At 37.4% G+C, this 19,503-nt stretch overlaps 1 pseudogene; it reads right to left on the bottom strand.

Moving 5' to 3' along the window:
* Positions 1-13,487: 13,487 nt before the first annotated feature.
* On the bottom strand, positions 13,488-16,250 carry LOC114038894 (annotated as a pseudogene).
* Between the last annotated feature and the right edge of the window lie 3,253 nt (positions 16,251-19,503).

A 19,503-nucleotide genomic window follows, 5' to 3' on the forward strand; every position in this document is an offset into this window, starting at 1 on the left:
GTGATGCCAGATTGTAAGAACAGATATGTTAGTGGGAGGCAGGAATATGGAAGCAAAGAATGTTGATTTCCAGGCACTTCCGGTCACTTATGTTTTAAGAATCACTAAGGATTAAGTAACAGCTCTATACTATCTGGTAGTCAACAAGCATTTTTTAAGCTCTTACTATGTACCCATAACTGTGCCAAGTGCTGGGCATGAGAAAGAAAGGCAAAGCATAGTTCCTGCTCTCAAGAAGCTCATATTTGGGGGCAGCTAGGTGGCACAGTGGATAGAGCACTGGCCCTGGATTCAGGAGGACCTGAGTTCAAATCCAGCCTCAGACACCTAACACTTACTAACTGTGTGACCCTGGGCAAGTCACTTAACTTCCATTGCCCAACCAAAAAAAAAAAAAAAAAGAAGAAGCTCATATTCTAGTGGGGAAGACAACATGCAAAATATTGTACGTGTAAGATATATGAAATGCAAATGGAAGGTAATAATATCACCGGGAAGGCACAAACAATAGGGGTTGAGGAGGGAAGGCAGAAAAGGGTTTGTGCTGAATTGAGCTGAGTCTTAAAGGAAGCCATGAACAAGAAACACAAAACATGAAAGAGCTGGATTTGAGGATGTACAGGGTCCTTCCAGTTCTTACTAAACATTTTATGTGTTTGTGAAACTTTAGAAGGGATAAGAGCTCTTCCACAGTCAACTTTTGTTCTTTGTCAGCTTTGTTGACAAATAAAGCACTTGAGTCAAATTATGGCCAGTCTAGTTCCTTTCATTACATTGTAGTCAGGCCACCCCAAGGCAAACTTTCACCCCCAACATTTCTTTACCATTTCTAGGTTTACCTTCAAATGTCTGAGTTTCTTGCTCAGTAGAGTTTTCTAAGGCCAGCAAGGCAGCGAGAAGAAGAATCAGCAGCATTTTTGTATTGGTTTCTTGTGAGCTTTGGAGGTCCAGAGAGGCCTCTTTTAAAAGTCTTCATTAGTCCCAAAGGAACAAAGCTGGTATTGTTGAATGTTAGAGTCCCTTCTCTGCTGAAGCCCAGTTTATTTGCTTTGGATGACTTATCACTGATACCGCTTAAACTGTTGTTTATATGGTATGAAAGTCACCTAATGTCAGTTGTAAGGTTCTCTTCCCTAAAATTTTCTAATGATGAGAATATGTAAGTAAAGATTAAAACAACACAATCCTTTACTTCATTTTTGGGAGCCTAGTAATTTTGGATGCTTAAAGGGATTAGAGATAAGTTTATCTTTACCAGTTCCACTCAAACTTTTTCCATTCCATCCCAGAGTTCATTTGTGTAACAACTAGGGACCTTTTGGTCTAGGATCTTGACTTTTGGATGCCATCACATTGAAGGGTACAGTAGAAAAAATTTTTTTCTTCTATATATTTTGCTCTTTTATAGGCTAATGAGAACATATTTTTCTATTGTGACTTTTATACACCACAACCAATTTTTTTTTACTATAACTGGTAACTATAAGTAGTTGTGTTTTATGGTGTTTTCATGACATAATGTTTAACAATTGGGCAAGTTGATACATGGCTGTAATCTGGGCTCCTAAGGATGCTGAGCTGATCAGATCTCTTGAACTTTAGAGTTCTGAGCTGCTGTGGGCTATGCTGATTGGGTGTTCCCACTAAATTCAGTATTAGCGAACAAACTAAGCAGTTTAAAACCTCATGCTTGATCAGAGAGGTATCTGGCTGGGTATTGTGCCTGCACTTCTAGCCTACAGAGGTAAGGAGAGCCAGTCTTAAAAAAAGATAATAATGAAAATACAAACCGTTGTTGAATTGCTACATTCATTCTTACATAAATACAGGTAGGGAGTCCCAAGGGAAGAACAACCTTGGAAATATGTCTTGCAAGTTTATTTGCATGACAACCAAAAGTCCATAGAGAAAGGTGATGGTGGCTGGGGAGTGGTAACATAGTCTGGATGGGAGCTCCTTTCTTTCTTCCTTCCTTCCTTCCTTCCTTCCTTCCTTCCTTCCTTTCTTTCTTTCTTTCTTAAGCTAGTTTTGAGAGTCCTCCTTTAAACTGTTTTAGACTGCCTTCAGGCAATTTGCACCCCTGGGATCAGACAAGGTCAGTTTGATTGTCAGCTGCATTTAACACATATATAAAGCACTTTAGAAGTCTTAAAGCAATACTAGTGGTTGTTATTTTTATTATTAAATTTATGGAATAAAACAAGCATTTCCATAACATAGTACAGTAAAAAATATGATTGTGCATGAAAAGAAACTATTAAAAAATGTAAAGGAAGGTAGTTTAACAGTACCAGATTTTAAACTAAGGTAATAATTATCAAAGTATCAGGTACTGGCTAAGAAATAGAAAGGTAGATCAATAGGATAGAGTAGACATACAATTTATAGCAGCAAATAAATATAGTAACCTTGTATTTGACAAGTGTAAAGACTTAAGATTTTGGGACAAGAATTCATTGTTTGGTAAAAATTGTTGGGAAAACTGGAAAGCAGTATGGCAGAAGCTCAGCATAGACCAATATCTTACACCATTTACCAAGATAAGGTCAAATTGGATACATGACCTAGATATAAAGAGAGATATTTAAATAAAATTAGAAGAATATGGAACATATTACTTATCAGTCTTATGGATAGGAATTTATGAATAAGCAAGAGATAGAGAACAAAGTTAGGTGTGGGGATAATTTCAATTACATTAAATTAAAAAGTTTGTACAAATAAAACAAATGTAGCCAAGATCAGAAAGAAAGCAAAAAATTTAGGGCAAAATTTTATAAATAGTTTCTCAGATAAAGGTCTCATATCTCAAGTATATAAAGAACTTTGCACAATCTATAAGGATACAAGTCATTCCCCAATTCCCCAATAGTCAAAGGAGATGAACAGGCACTTTTCCAATGAAGGAATCAAAACAATTTATAGTCATATGAAAAATGTTGTTATTATTTTTATTGATTATTAAAATTATTATTATCCCTGTAGGAGATGACACCAGGGCTGTGTTTTTAATGTTGCTATGAGGCAGAGGTGAGGAAAGAGTACATTCCAGGCATGAAAGTCATCAGATGCAAAGTCACGGGGACAGAGATAGAATGTCATTGACAGGAAACAAGAAGTAGGCCAATTTGGCATGAAGGTAGAGGAAATGAAGGAGAGTTTGAAAAACTGGAAATGTAGGCTGGAGAAAGCTTGTAAAATGTAATAAATTCCAAAGAGAAGTTTGTATTTTCTCCTTGAGGCAAGAGGTACTTTTGCAACAGGGAATAATGTGTTTTAGAAATATCAAATGGGCAGCTTTGCCAGGATAAATTGGAGAGGTGAGAAACTAGAGTCAGGGAAACCAAATAGGAGGCTATTATAATAATCTAGGAGAGGGCTTCAAATTAGGATGGTCACTATGTGGGTGGTGAAAAAGGGTTAGATGGGAAAGATATTGTAGAGGTAGAATCAACAAGACTTGGTAACTGGTTGTGTAGGATGAATGAGAATGAAGAGATAAAAATGACAGTGAGGTTGAAATCCTGAGTGATGGACGTGGTAGTGGTGCCCTCCAGAGAAAAAGGGAATTTAGGAAAAGGTGAGGGTTGGCAGGGGCAGGGAGGAAGATAGTGGATTCTGTTTGGGGCATTAATCAGTCAAAAAGAATTTATCCAGGTGTTAGGCATTGTGCTAGCATTGGGGATTCATAGACTGAAAATGAAATGAAAATGAAGTAATCCCTACTTTATAGGAGTTTATATTCTATTGGGGAAGACATTATGCACATATATAAGACTACACAGAATAAAGATATAAAGAATAAATACAAAGTAGTTACGGTGGGAGGGCATTAATAAACTGTATGCGGGGGTGGGAGGAATCAGGAAAGGCTTCCTAAAGAAGGTGGTGCTTGAGTCAAATAAAATCAACAAACATTTATTAAGCATTATATTCCAGGCACTGTGGTAAGCACAGGGGATACAAAGAAAACAAAACTAACTAAATAATTAACTAACAATTAAAAAAAAAACAATCCTTGCTCTCAAGGGGCTCGTAGTTGAATGGAGGAAGCAACATGCGAACAACTATGTACAAAAAAGATATGCAAAGGATAAATTGAGGATAATCTCAGAGGGCAGGCACAAAGATTAAAGAAGACCTGGAAAGGCTTCTTATAGAAAGTGGGACATTAACTGAGACTTGGAGAAAGCTAAGGAAGCCAGGAGGTTGAGATGAAGAAGAAGAGATTTCCAGGCAGGAGGGATAGCCAGTGAAAATGCCCCCAGTTCGGAGGTGGAATGTTGTGTTTGAGGGACAGCAAAGAGGCCACTGGATTGTAAAGTATGTGGAGGAGAGTAAGGTGTAAGGAGACTGAAAAGCTAGGAAAGGGCCAGGTTATGTCAGAGATTAGAAGTCAGAGAATTTTATGTCTGCTCCTTGAGGTAATAGGGAGCTACTGGAGTTTATGGCAATTTCTAACAATTTTCCATTTTCTTTACAACCCTAAACTGCTAGAAAGGCCTAGCTCTATTTTCAAAATTATTATAATGCTATCTCAGCTCAAATAAAACAGTTTTAAAAATAGGTCGTTAGTTCCTATAAGTAACATTTCTGCATCGTAACTGAAGATAAAAATGATGAGACTTCTGCTCCTACACTGTGTGGGACAAAAGACCACCCACCCAAATTTGAATCAGAGTCTTGACAAGAATTTGCAAAAAGGAAAGTTGCTTTTTTGGCTTTCTCGAGAAAGGACACCCCCGTGTTGCCCAAAATGGCGTCAGCCAAAGAGTGCAAGAGTGCTTTGTTTAAAATAGGTTCATATAGACCCTAGCGCAATAGCCCACCCTAACCCCCTCCCTTTGGCTCTTTGGCTGAGCCTCAGGGGCACAATCTATTCGAGTAAATCTTCCCCAGCAACAAAGAGAACAAAGGAATACAGTAACCGCAATAGGTTCGCCTTTTGGGGCCTCATGACTTCAGTCTACTATGCAAGGTCATGTAGCTAGAGGAAGAGATAAACAGAATACACTATAGTTCAGGAATTTCTGCTTACACAACTAAAGAAGGGGGGGTCCATGTCCTGAGGGGTCTTCACTGGTGCTGGTATGCATGTACTACTCATACGCTCACCATCCTATCTAGTTAGTCATTGCTCTAGATGACTTGAGAACTAGGAAGCTAAAACATCCCTAATGCATTTCAGAGATGAAACATCTTCTGTATAGAAAGGAAAGTCTTGTGAGGTATCTCTGTTGATACAGCCCCCATGGGGCATCAGGGTGTTGCCATCCTCCACTGGCTGGTTTGAGACAATAAGCCTTTGTGTTGTCCAGATAACTAGATGAGAACTGGGGTTGTTGCTATCATCCAATTTATGGTGCTGCTGCCCCCATTCCTGCATTAACTTGTCTGAGAACATGGGTCTATGTACCTTTTAAATAGCTAATAGAGACATCTTGAGACACACGCCTGAGAAAAATGTCCCATCTCACCTTTAACCCTTCTGAGAACTCTGCTGATTGCAAAGAATATATATCAATAAACTTTACCAGGATATGTAAGTTCCATGTCCATGGCCTTTATTTCTCTTCCAGGTGTGGTGGTTTGTTGATCACAAAGTCACTTAGTTAGAAGATTAATTGCTAATAAAGAAAGAAATAGTATGGGCCAAAGAACCTAACCAATTTCCTTTTTGGATTATTTCCTACAGACCACAAACTACCATTAAAACTCATTTCAAAAAAGTTGTATAGCACTAAAAACAAATAGTGCAAAGAGTGAGAGAGATTTTGTGTAACTCCCAACCCCTATCCTCAATTTTCCTCTCATGTAAAAACAGGCCTGTTTTAGGAACAGGAATGGATTCTGGAAGACAACTCTCAATGACCAATGGAAATCAGAGAGGAAACCATTGGTAAGAACTCTGTAATTGTCCTTAGACCAAACAGACATTTCAACCAGGGATGTCAGGATCCAGAAAGCCAAAACTGGGATCAAGTACACACCTCCCCATATTGGTTTAAGGAGGGCTTTCCATTCTGTTTTTTTGTTTTTTTTTTTTAGTTAAGGCAGTTGGGGTTAAGTGACTTGCCCAGGGTCACACAGCTAGTAAGTGTCAAGTGTTTGGTCTGAGGCTGAATTTGAACTCAGGTCCTCTTGACTTCAGCGCTGGTGCTCTATCTGCTGCACCACCTAGCTGCCCTAAGGGCTTTTTATTCTGAAAATGATTTTTGCTCTGGCATAGTCAACTTTCCTTGGTGGGAATAATACGTCAACCCTACAACTGACCTATAAATCAGAAAGATGACTAAGAGCTGAGGCTAGTAACCTCTAAAGCTCTGTGATTTCCGGTGTCTTAAACCTTGTGCTCATCTTGATATAGCTTCTCTTAGGTCTTATAGGTTGGGGGACCCTTTACACTAGACTTCTCTGCATGGATAGAATTTTGTCTGCTTTGATGGTTTCCTTTGAGAGTCCTAGGGAAAAAAATCTAAAAACATAGCCAACCGCAAGAACTAAGAGGAGAACCTCTGTTAGTCCTGGATGTGTAGTGTAAGCCGGGCAGCTAGGTGGCACAGCGGATAGAATGCCAGGCCTGGAATCAAGAAGACTCATCTCCCTGAGTTCAAATCTGGCCTCAGACACTTACTAGGTGTGTGACCCTGGGCAAGTCACTTAACCTGTTCGTCTCAGTTTCCTTATCTATAAAATGAGGTGGAGAAGGAAATGGAAAATCACTCCAGTATCTTTGCCGAGAAAACCCCAATGGGGGCACAAAGAGTCAGGCATGACTGAACAACAATAACAAACAAAACATGTAATGTATGCTATCCAGTTGCTGATCTTCTCCATCGATCTTGCTTAGCAGTACAAGTTTCCCAGTGTTTAATAATTTTTACCTTGGGTGCATGGTACAAGCAGGGATGTACTGGTAAATGTTTGACACCAGCTTTCCAAGAGAAAAAAAAAGCACACATGATATATTTTAAACTTTAATCTACATTATTATCGATCACTTTCTTAAGTCCAAAAATCAACAAAACAAGAAATCAAGCCCTAATTTATAGTGTTTGCTAATTACCAAGGTTTATATGTTCACACTAAAAACTCAACAATTGGCTCTCCTGAGCTGGTTTGAAATGGCTCCTGCACCACCTTGGGCGCAAGGCCTCCAATTTTTAGCATTAACTGTTGACATGGGTTCATAGTGAAAGGTTCCCAGTGTTTAGCATTTAACAGCAATATAATAACAAACATTACCAATATGAGGAACAGAAAAAAGGAATGGAGGTACTGAAGATGAGCAAGCAACAGACATTCTAGTTTCTACTTCAACGTTCCCTTTTCTATTATCAGCTCTCTCATAGCTTGGGAGGAAAAAAAACAGTAGCAGCGGTAGCAAGGCCAGCAGCAAGCCCACTGTTTGGAACAGCCCTAGTGCAGCAGAGGGGAAACTGGTCTATATGAGCCATGCCAGGTAAAGTGATGCAGAGCCACCCTGGAGACTTCTGGGAATTCCAGGGACATGTATGACCAAGCATTTGGACATAATGAACTCCTTAGCAGCTTCTGGCCATATGAGGAGCCAGTGATGAAAGTTCTCTGTGTCTGAATGTGATGTGGCAAGGTTTATGGTCCCTTGGTCTTACTACTCTGTGATCCCTTGGTCTTTCCCCCCTTTGGTCCTTCCCCCATGGACCCTGGGTCATTCCCCCACTTTGGTCCTTTACTCCTTCCCCTCTGTGGCCCCTGGGTCCTTCCTCTGCTTCATGATAACAGCCAGGGTGTGAGATGTGATATGTTTGAAGAAGAGATAGCTTCTGGTTGGCTATTTTTTTTCTTTTGTTCTGAACTTAAGAAATAAAATAAGCATTTCCATAACATAGTAGATTAGAAAAAAAAAAGATGATTGTACGAGAAACTGCAAACCTATTATGTACAACTTGCTATTCCTTTTAAACACACAATAAAGTTATAATGTAACTTTCTTTTTTTCCTTTTTTCTTCCCTTCCTCCTACCCTAGAGATGGTTACCATTAGACACAAACATGTGTGTATGTGTGTGTAAAACCATTCTATACATACTTCTATTTATCAGTTCTTTCTCTTGATGTAGATAGCATCTTCCTCCATATGTCCTTTGTAGTTAATTTGAGTATTCATAATAGTCAAAATGACTTAGTCACTCAAAGTTCTTCTTAAAACAACGTTGTTGTTACTGTATATAATGTTCTCTTGGTTCTGCCCATTTCTATGCTCATTTGACCTTCTCTTCTTTGACCCTCCATCTGGCCTCATATAACAGACTTCCAGGGAGAAATGGAAAAGAGTTGGCTCTTCTCTGTGTTAGTGAGGGCAGTACTGCACTGAGTTAGTTCATCCTGAATGCCTTTTCCCCTCATGTTTCCTTTTCTGAGTAAGTAACCAAATGTTAACCTTGAGTTACTAGCTATGTGACCCTGGGCAAGTCTCTTAACGTTTGCCTCAGTTTCATTATCTATAAAATGAGCTGGAGAAGGAAATGGAAACCTTGAGTAACCTTGAATTGTCCTTGAGACAGATTTGTCCAGGCTTAGATGTGACCTCCTAAGTCTAACTGGGTCCAACAAATGGACCTGACTGGCAGGAAACTTCTCCATCATTAAATGCCTACTGACAAGAAGATTGCTCAAAACTTGGCTATTTTACCAGCAGACATCTGCAAGGATTTGTTTAATTGCTCAGGTGAAATGTAAAATGCCTAATTAATAGTCCTGAAAACTTACAACTTATTTTAACTACCAATTTTCATAACAATTGTAAGCACTGCTATGCATTTAGTTTTTTCTTACTATGTGTCTGATTCTTTTATGTTAGCATTTCTTTTCTATGTGCAAATAAATTACCTCCCATACATGATTCATATTGTACATCTAGTACAATCTTTGAGGTGATCCTAAACCTAATCTTTAAGTAATTTGACCCTAAGGCAATCGGCAACAAGTCAAAGAATGTGAGAAGAAGAGAGCCTAGCCCCTTTCTCATTAGAGACCAAGTTGTTCCAATATTGAACAGTCTTGACCATTTGCTTGAGTCCTAAGAAGGGAAGGAAACAAGTATTTATTAAGTGCCTACTATGTGCGGGAACTGTATTAAGCCCTTTACAAATATTATCTCATTTAATCTTCAAAAGGACCCTTGGAGGTGGAAGCTATTATTCTCATCCCCATTTTATGGATGAGGAAACTGAGGTAGAGGTTAAGTGACTTCCCAAAGTCACCCAGTAGGCACAGAAACACAACTCCTACTGACCCAGCAGTGGCTCTTTAATTTCAGAATTTCAAAAAAAAAATGCCAGCCTATTTAAAAGAGTTTAAGTGCTTCAGAATGACCCAAATTACTCCAGTTTAGAGAGCTTAACAAAGCAAAAATAAACTTAATAGATTATACAGTCCAGTTGAGAGAGGTATACAATCTAGTTCAGATCCTAGAAAAATTAGGTATTTTTCTTTCAAGTTTCTGTTTATGTTAATGAGTATACACGTACTGACACAAGTATTTGTTCATGTTTACCTATGTAAAGATGCGACCTACCCTCAAGGTGAAAAGGATAGACCTAATAAAATTGGAAGCAGGAAAATTTTACCCATGAGGACATTGAGACAGACATTAAATAACTTGTTGAAAATGACAAAGGCAATAAGAAACAGAACTGAATTCAGGCTCTTTAGCTCCAAATCTTAAGCTCTTTCCAGTATACTTATTTGCACAACTAATTTTCTTGGTAATCTTCCTGTATAGGGGTTGCAAAACCTAGCCCCAAGCTAAATGATTCTAAATTCTGAGTATTTCTAAAAAAATTATTAATAATAGCTAAGTGTATATATATATATTCTCATGTGATCTTCTTTAATACTAGTGCCTTTCCCTTTGTTAATTATCTCCAATTTATCTTGCATATATTTTATTTGTACATAGTTGCTTAGATGTTTCCTCCCCCATTAGACTGTGAGTTCCGTGAGAGAAAGAACTGTCTTTAACCTTCCTTTGTATTATCAGTGCTTAGCACAGTGCCTGGCACAAAGTAGACACTTAATAAATGCTTGTTGACTGAGAACAGGATTTTTCAGTAAGAAATTTCTAAATTTCCAATATATTTGGTAAAGTACAATTTGAGCAATTGTTTCATGTGCTATCATTTCTCCTTTCTCACTAATCTTTAGCCTCTATCTACAGGTTCCTTCCCTCCTTCCTATAAACACATCAATGTCTTCTCCATCCTTAAAAAAATACAACAAAATTCCACTATGAGCTGAGCCTCAAATTTTTCTATCTGATGATGATGGAGTCCTTCCATTTTTACTTTCCTATCTGGTTTTAATTTCAACAATTTTCTGTTACAACTTCTTGAAATATGGCATCCCAGTTTTTTGCTTGGTTATGTTCAGTTATGGTCATACTTTTCAAAAGTACAATGATTCTTAAATTATCCCTTGATCTATTTTCCAGGTCAGTTGATTTTGGTAATAGATGCCTCACATTCTAACTTTTCCGTTGTTGGCTTTGTATTAATAGTTCTTTGTCTCATTGAATCATTGAGTTCTGTTTGCTCCATTCTATTGGTAAGGGTGGAGTTGTAACCACCCCATTTTGGCTCTGGTGCCTAGATTAGTTGAGAATGCTTTTTGATTGAATCAAAAATTAGAATTGAGTGTGAACAGTTTACCACTTTCTCTTCTAAACTATTTATTCTCCTTCCAACTCTTTCTGTTAGAGCTTATGTTTATTTTTTAAAATATCTTAATATGTATTCATATAGGTGTCATAAAGACTATTCTTTATGTAAATTTTTTTGAGTTTTTACTTGAAACTGTTACAGAGTTACTTTATCCTTCTAATGTGAGTTTTTGGCATCTTGAGATCTGTAACTTTTATACTGGTCAGTGTCTTTTTTTAGTTTGCTTATTTCTCCAGCTTATTTCCTAAACTGGGGATTCACATCAAAAGCAAAGTCCACCTCCTTCAATTCTTTTGAGTAAGGTGGTTGGCTCTGCTTTGTCCCTTCATGGGACAACTAATTTCCTGTGATGTCCTCTACCTTTTGAGATTATCCTCTTTGGATTTTTCAGATTCAGATTGCTGGGTATTCAAGGTCCCTATAGAATTTCAGGACAGTGTACCTCAGAGCCTTTAAATGCCTTGGTTGTCCCAGCTTATGCTGTACTGGTCACTGCCATTCCTGGTGGCTTCTAAGATCATGTTAATAGGTTTCTGATCACTCCAGGGATTTTTGACTACCCTGGGGCTTTCTGACAAATTTGAGGCTTTCTCAGGGTAGTCTACTTCTGTCAACTTCTGGACATAGAGCCTTGAATGCTACCCATGTCTCTGATTTGTCTCTGGTGGCATGGGTAGACTACTGACTTGTTTGCCTACATTGTGGATGGGTTTGCTGGTGGCCACTTCTATTTTCCCTTGGGCTTCTGGCTGACTTTTTGTAGAGTTCTGAGGTGGAGGATGTAAACTCACCATATTCTCTTGTATTTCTTGATTGCTGGTATTAATTTGAGTTTTTGCTAGAGTATGCATTTAGGAGCTAAGTGGTCTGCCTCCATTCAGACAGCCATTTTGGCTAGAACTCTGCCTAAAGCATACTTGTCAAAGGAGAAGAGCACCTGCCATCAGAAGGATTGGATAGTCAAAGAATTAAAGGGAGCCAGTTGTGCCCTGGTTTTCCAGGGGATGTTTGCCTTATGAGTTGCTTGGACATAGTAGGTCCAAGGTGAATAGAAATATAACATATCTTTTTAGTAGCCTCAAAAAAATTGTCTTAACTTTTCTTGGGGCAGTATAAATCTTGTGGGCCTTTTGAGGTGTTTTACATTTTGCATTTATGTGCTTCTTTGAATCCTTAGTATTTTCTGTGGTAGAGGAAATAAATTTCTGTCCTATAGATGATATCTATGTTGTACATTGAGTCACCTTTTCTAGTTACTCACTTTTCATGGAGATCCTATACATATCTAAACACTATTTTAGAGAATTCTCTGAGGTTTTACTTTGGAATGGAGGTAGATCCAGAGAGACTGAAAATCTGAACACTACCCGCTTTGGGGAAAGAGCCCTCAGGAAAAACTTGGAACTAAGTGATCATAGAACCACAACTGTTGCATTTGTTGGGGGTCCCTGGACCATGGACTGCAACAGCATAATTTCAAATAGATTACACGAATGGTTAGACAAATTCATGGTTCTGTGAACTATGTGCTTGCTTTTACATAATGCCTCCAACATCAACTATGCCTATCTTTTGTAATTTTTGCAAATTTGCTGAGTGTGAGGTATTTTGATCTGCATTTTTCTTATTATTAGTGATTTGGAACACTTTATATGATTGTTAATAGTTGCAATTACTCTCTTTAGAATTGTTGGTTCATATCCTTTGACCATGTATGTTTGAGGGAATGGTTTTTGCCCACACTTCTTTAGGAAATAGTTACAGTTGGTGTCAATGTCCATTAATAGGACCAAAAGATCATAGGATCATAGATAAGAGTTGAAAGGGAACTTGGAGGTCAATTAGTACAATTCTGTCATTTTACAAATGAGGAAATGGAGGTACAGAAATACATAATACTTTACTTAAGTAGTTCAGTCAAGAGTTGGTTACATCACATGCCATATCATTTTCTCATTTTTATTCTTCTGTTTTTTTAATTAATTTTATTCTTTGTTCTGGCAAATTTGTTGACTATACATAATGAAATGATTCCAACATCAATAACACATTTCCCATCTGTCAAAATATAATCAGGTTTTAAAAAATTATGTTATTTGGTATTCACCATGTCTAAAACTCTTTTTTTCTGAAGAAAATATTTACGGTATAAATGAGCAGCTTCTTCACAATCTATAAACCTCTGCTCTATCATTTCTTAATGAAACTCCTAAGCTATAATTTCCAACTAATTTTTTGCTGACCTTCCCTATGTGCCAAGAATTATGTTAAACACTAGGATATAAATAGAAAATAAAACATTGCTTGCTCACATTCTAACTGGGAGAAATAACATTATGATCACTTTTGCACTGATATCACTGAATGTTAAAATATATATTGATTTAATATGGAGGGTTTTATCAAGTTCTTCATCTTCATTTTTATTGAATTCAGATCTCTACTTCTTCATCTTCTAAAACAGACGTTAATGCTTGAACTTTAATTCTTTACTTCTTTTTCCTTTACAAGATTTTAAAAAGAGTCCAAGGAATAAAACACAACACCCTACAACAATTTTCTTATATGGAGACATGAGAGTATAGCCACTATTTGTCTTCATGAAGTGGGGAGAATCTGTTGTGGCTTTAAATGCTGTTTTTTTTTTGTGAAAGAAAAAAAATCTAATATTCTTGAATGTAAGTCAAGGTGACTGTATAATCCCAAGCTCCACAAGTGATGTGGGGTAATGGTGGGCACAAAAACAGAGATATTGTTCTTGTCCCAGACCAGAGACCAGCCATTGTTACTTATTCTGGAAGGAATAAAATGCATGATCTGTGGGAGTGTCTGCCACTACCTGACTTTGCTGGTCACTGTTCTCTTCAAGTGAAACACTGGAAGAAAAGAAAGGTATGTTTTGCACAGGTGCACCTGTAAATGTAAACATATCTTTGGTACTGAGGGAAATGTGGCCCAGCTGGTGGAGGGTGAGGCATAGGATAAGAGGTCCCATCATTGTGGCATGCTGGATAGAAGTAGTATGGTCCACCCTAGAGTTCAAGACTATGCCTTCGGGTGGCATGAAATATGATTGATAGTGTATTCAAGATAGTCTGTGAAAGTGATATGAAGACATAGAAGATGGGAGTGTTGTCTGAGCAATTATCCTATTGGGAGAGATTCTGAAAGGAGCTTTATAAAACTCACTGTGCAAATCTGTGATGGGGCTTATAAATCAATGCCATGCTACCCACATTCTCATCTCTTGGAAAAGCTAGTCAGCACATATTTCCTCTAGTTCTGACATTTCTTTTGCCTACCACCAGCAAATTTGGAAGGCAAAAGATCAGATGAGGCTGGTACTTTAGGGAGCATCTTAATGTATTTGCTATTGAAGTGAATGCTAATGACTTCAAAATTCTCTGTAGAATCCATCCTTGCAAAGCCAACTCCTCTACTGGTCCTACTTGTGTCTCAAAAAATGAAGGTAGAAACCCAGGAGCTATATGAACACAATTACAAAAAACTTTTCACACAAATAAAGTCAGATCTAAATAATTGGAAAATCAGTTGCTCATGGGTAGGATAAGCTAATATAACAAAAATGACAATTCTAAGCTAATTTACTTATTCAGTGCCATACCAATCAAACTCCCAAAAATTATTTTATAGAGTTAGAAAAAATAATAACAAGATTCATTTGGAATAATAAAAGATCCAGAATATCAAGGGAACTAATGAAAAGAAATGCAGGGGAAGGTGGCCTAGCCATTCCAGATCTTAAATTGTATTATAAAGCAGGAATCATCAAAACTGCTTGATGCTAGCTAAGAAATAGAGTGGTGGATCACTGGAATAGGTTAGGCATGCAAGACACAGTAGTCAATGACTATAGTAATCTACTGTTCGATAAACCCAAAGACCTCAGCTTTTTTTTTTTTTAAGGCAATTGGAATTAAGTGACTTGCTCAGGGTCACACAACTAGTGTGTGTCAAGTGTTTGGTCTGAGTCCGGATTTGAACTCAGGTCCTCCTGACTTCAGGGCCAGTGCTCTATACACTGCACCACCTAGCTGCCCCAGACCTCAGCTTTTGAGATAGGAACTCACTCTTTGACAAAATCTGCTGGGAAAACTGGAAAAGAGTATGACAGAAACTAGGTATAGATCAAAATCTCACAACATATACCAAAATAAAGTCAAAATGGGTTCATGATTTAGATATAAAGGCTGACGCTGTAAGCAAACTGGGAGAGCCAGGAATAGTTTACGTATCAGATTTATAAAGAACAGAAGAATTCATGACCAAACAGGAGATAAAGAACATTACGAAAAGCAAAATGGATAACTTTGATTCCATTAAATTGAAAAGTTTTTGGACAAACAAAGCCAATGCAATCAAGATTAGAAGGAAGGTAGAAAATTGGGAAAGAATTTTTACAACCAGTCTCTCTGATAAGGACCTCATTTCTAAAATATATAGAGAATTAAGTCAAATTTATAAGAATACAAGTCATTCCCCAATTGATAAATGGTCAAAGGATATGAACAGGCAGTTCTCAGGTGAAGAAATTAAAGCCATCTATAGTCATATAAAAAATGCTCTAAATCACTATTGATTAGAGAAATACAAATCAAAGCAACTCTGAGGTACCACATCACACCTATCAGAATGGCCAACATGACAAAACAAGAAAATGATAAATGTTGGAGAAGATGTGGGAAAATTGGAACACTAATGCATTGTTGGTGGAGTTGTGAAATGATCCAACCATTTTGCAGAGCAATTTGGAACCATGCCCAAAGGGCTATAAAAATGTACATACCCTTTGACCCAGCAATAGTACTTCTAGGGCTATATCCCAAAGAGATTGTACAAATGCGAAAAGGACTCACATGTACAAAAATATTTATAGCAGCTCTTTTTATGGTGGCAAAGAATTGGAAATTGAGAGGATACCCAACAACTGGGGAATGACTGAACAAGTTGTGGTATATGAATGTAATGGAATACTATTGTGCTATAAGAAATGATGAGGTAGAGGACTTCAGAAAAACCTGGAAAGACTTATGGTCTGATGCTGAGTGAAGTGAGCAGAACCAGGAGAAGGTTGTACACAATAATGGTCACGTTGTGCGATGACTAATATTGATAGACTTCACCCATCTCAGCAATGCAAGGATCTAAAACATCTCCAAAGGCCTCATGATAGAAAATGCTATCCACATTCAAAGAAAGAACTATGGAGTTGGAATGCAGATTGAAGCATACTATTTGTTATTTTTTTTCTTCTGTTATGTTTTGTTTCCTCTTTCTGGTGGTTCCTCCTATTGGTTCTAATTCTTACTTACAACATCACTAATGTGGAAAATATGTTTAATAGGAATGTATATGTATAGTCTATATCAGATTGCATGCTGTCTTGGGGAGGGAGGTGAGAAGGGTGGGGGAGAAAAATTTAAAACTCAAAAGCTTAAAGAAGTGATTGTTGATAAATCAAAATAAATTAATTTAAAAAAGGAAAAAATGAAGGTAGAGAAGACCTCTCCAACACCTCTTCATCCATAGTCACTGGGAAGTTTGAAATGTATAAATTCTGGGGGAGGGGTCCTATTCCTGTTGCTTTGTCATCTGTATCTGTACCTTTCTGAGCTGATGTGCAGTTGCTCTTTAATGTCAGGTAATATAGAGTGAGAAGGAAAGAAAGAGGAGAGGGCTGGAAGGGAGAGAGAGAGAGAAGATGAAGAGAAAGAGAGAAATATTAGGGTAGAGAAAAGAAGGAAAAGAAGGGGAGGAGTAAAAAAAAAGAAAGGAGGGAGGGAGAGAGAGAGAAAGAGAGAGAGAGAAGTACATGGGGCTTAAGGACCATGAATCTGTCCTAGACCTACCATTGATTATTCCATTATTTATTCATGGAGTGACTATTCTCATACTCCCTCATTTCCCTCTTAGTTAGTTAGTCAATCTTGTAGACTACCAGGTATTCTTGACAAATGCATCCAATTTGTCATTTGGACCAGGGCCCTACAGATCCCATGATTGTGCAGGATGAGAAAGGTAGGGTATCATTCTTTTATAGACATATAATTGCTAGCCTCAGATCTCAATGGCCAGTATTGTACCTTTTATTATGAAACATGCCACAATGTCACATGATTAAAGGTGATCTTTCCAACAAGGAAGCATTATGTTTATATGTTTATGTTTATAATGCTGTTGAGATTGGAAAGACTAAAGAAAGATTAAAATAACAATAATTAGTTTCCCTAGGCAAAACAGGAACAAAGAGCTATTTAGAGCTGACTCAGTTTCCTGGTTTGTCTGAGGTGGTACTTGAAATAACTTAGGGTACCTGAAATAACTCCCCCTCCCATTCTTCCCTTCACCACCCCATGACTGCCTTGTCATGGCAGAAGGGATTGTGTAGCTCAATGAAACAATGAGCTATGCCATGCAGGGTTATCCAAGACAGACAGTTCTTAGTGAAAAGCTCTCACAAATAGCTGAGGAAAGAAGGAAAGTGAAAGGTAAAGAAGGAGAAAGAGAAAGATATGCCCAAATGAATGCAGAATTCCAGAGAATAATAAGGAAAGAGAAGGTTTTCTTAAATGAACAATGCAAAGAAACAGAAGAAAACAGAATGGGAAAGACAACAAATCTCTTCAAGAAAATTAGAGATATCAATGGAAAGTTTCATGCAAAAATAGGTGGATAAAAGACAAACATGGTAGGGATTTAACAGAAGCAGAAGAGATTAAGGGGGGATGACAAGAATTCACAGAAGAACTATTCAAGAAAGATCTTAACATCACTAATAATCACAGTGGTGTAGTTACTGATCTAGTCAGACATCTTAGAGAATGAAGTCAAGTGGGCCATAGGAAGCATTGCAAACAATAAGGCTAGTGGAGGTGATGGAATTTCAGCTGATCTATTTAAAACCCTAAAATATGATGCTGTTAAAGTACTGTACTCAGTATGCCAGCAAATTTGGAAAACATAACAGTAGCCACTGTAATGGAAAAGATCAGTTTATGTCCCAATCCTAAAGAAGGACAATGACAAGGAATGTTCAAATTACTGAACAATTGTGCTCATTTCACACGCCAGCAAGGTTATGTTTAAGAGTCTGCAAGCTAGGCTTGAGCAATATGTGAACCAAGAATTACTTGAAGACCAGTCTGGTTTTCAAAGAGGGAGAGGAACTGGAGATCAAATTGCCAACATTAACTGGATTATGAAAGAAAGCAAGGGAGTTCCAGAAAAACATCTACTTCTGCTTCACTGATTACTCTAAAGCCTTTGACTGAGTGGATCAAAATAAAATGTGACAATTTCTTCTTTTTTGTTAAATTAATTAATTTATTTTTAGTTTTCAACAATCACTTCCAAAAGGTTTTAAGTTTTAAATTTTCTCCCAGTCCCTCCCCATCTTCCTCCCCATGACAGCATGAAATCTGATGTAAGCTCTACATGTACATTCCCATTAAACATATTTTCACATTAGTCATGTTGTGAAGAAGAATTAAAACCCATAAGAGGAACCACAACAAAGAAGAAGCAAAACAAAACAGAAGGAAAAAACAAAGAGCAAATAGTATATTTCAATCCACATTCAAACTCCATAGTTCTTTCTCCAGATGTGGATAGCATTTTCCATCATGAGACTTTTGGAGATGTCTTAGATTGAGAAGAGCTAAGTCTATCAAAATTAGTTATCGCACAACGTGGCTGTTATTGTGTATGATGTTCTCATGGTTCTGCTTACTTTATTCAGCATCAGTCCATACAAGTCTTTCCAGGTTTTTCTGAAGTCCTCCAGCTCATCATTTCTTAGAGCATAATAGTATTCCATTACATTCATATACCACAATTTGTTCAGCCATTCCCCAATTGATGGGCATCCTCTCAATTTCCAATTCTTTGCCACCACAAAAAGAGCTGCTATGAATATTTTTGTACATGTGTGTCCCTTTCCCACTTTTGTGATCTCTTTTACAGCCTTAGCGCTATTACTGGGTCAAAGGGAATGCACATTTTTATAGCCCTTTGGGCATGGTTCCAAATTACTCTCCAAAATGATTGTATCATTTCACAACTCCACCAACAATGCATTAGTGTTCCAATTTTTCCACATCTTCTCCAACATTTATCATGTTGGAGAATGTTTTGTCATGTTAGCTGATAAGGTGTGATGTGGTACCTTAGAGTTGTTTTTATTTATGTTTCTCTAATCAGTAATGATTTACAGCATTTTTATATGACTATAGATAGTTTTAATTTCTTCATTTGAGAACTGCCTGTTCATGTCCTTTGACCACTTATCAATTGGGGAATGAATTGTATTCTTATAAATTTGACTTAGTTCTCTATATATTTTAGAAATGAGGTCCTTATCAGAGAGACTGGTTGTAAAAATTCTTTCCCAGTTTTCTGCTTCCCTTATAGTCTTGGTTGCGTTGGCTTTGTTTGTCCAAAAACTTTTCAATTTAATGGAATCAAAATTATCCATTTTGCATTTCATAATGTTTTCTAACTCTTGTTTGGTCATAAATTCTTCTGTTCTCCATAAATCTGACAAGTAAACTATTCCTTGCTCTCCCAGTTTACTTATAGTATCAGCCTTTGTATCTAAATTGTGTACCTAATTTGACTTTATTTGGGTATATGGCATAAGATGTTGGTCTATGTCTAGTTTCTGCCATACTCTTCCAGTTTTCCCAGCAGTTTTTGTCAAATAGTGAGTTCTTATCCCAGAAGTGCTGGTCTTTGAGTTTATTGAACAGTAGATTACTATAGTCATTGACTGCTGTGTCTTG

Source organism: Vombatus ursinus, unplaced genomic scaffold (genome assembly GCF_900497805.2).
Source record: "Vombatus ursinus unplaced genomic scaffold, bare-nosed wombat genome assembly UNPS02011431.1, whole genome shotgun sequence".
Taxonomy (NCBI): domain Eukaryota; kingdom Metazoa; phylum Chordata; class Mammalia; order Diprotodontia; family Vombatidae; genus Vombatus; species Vombatus ursinus.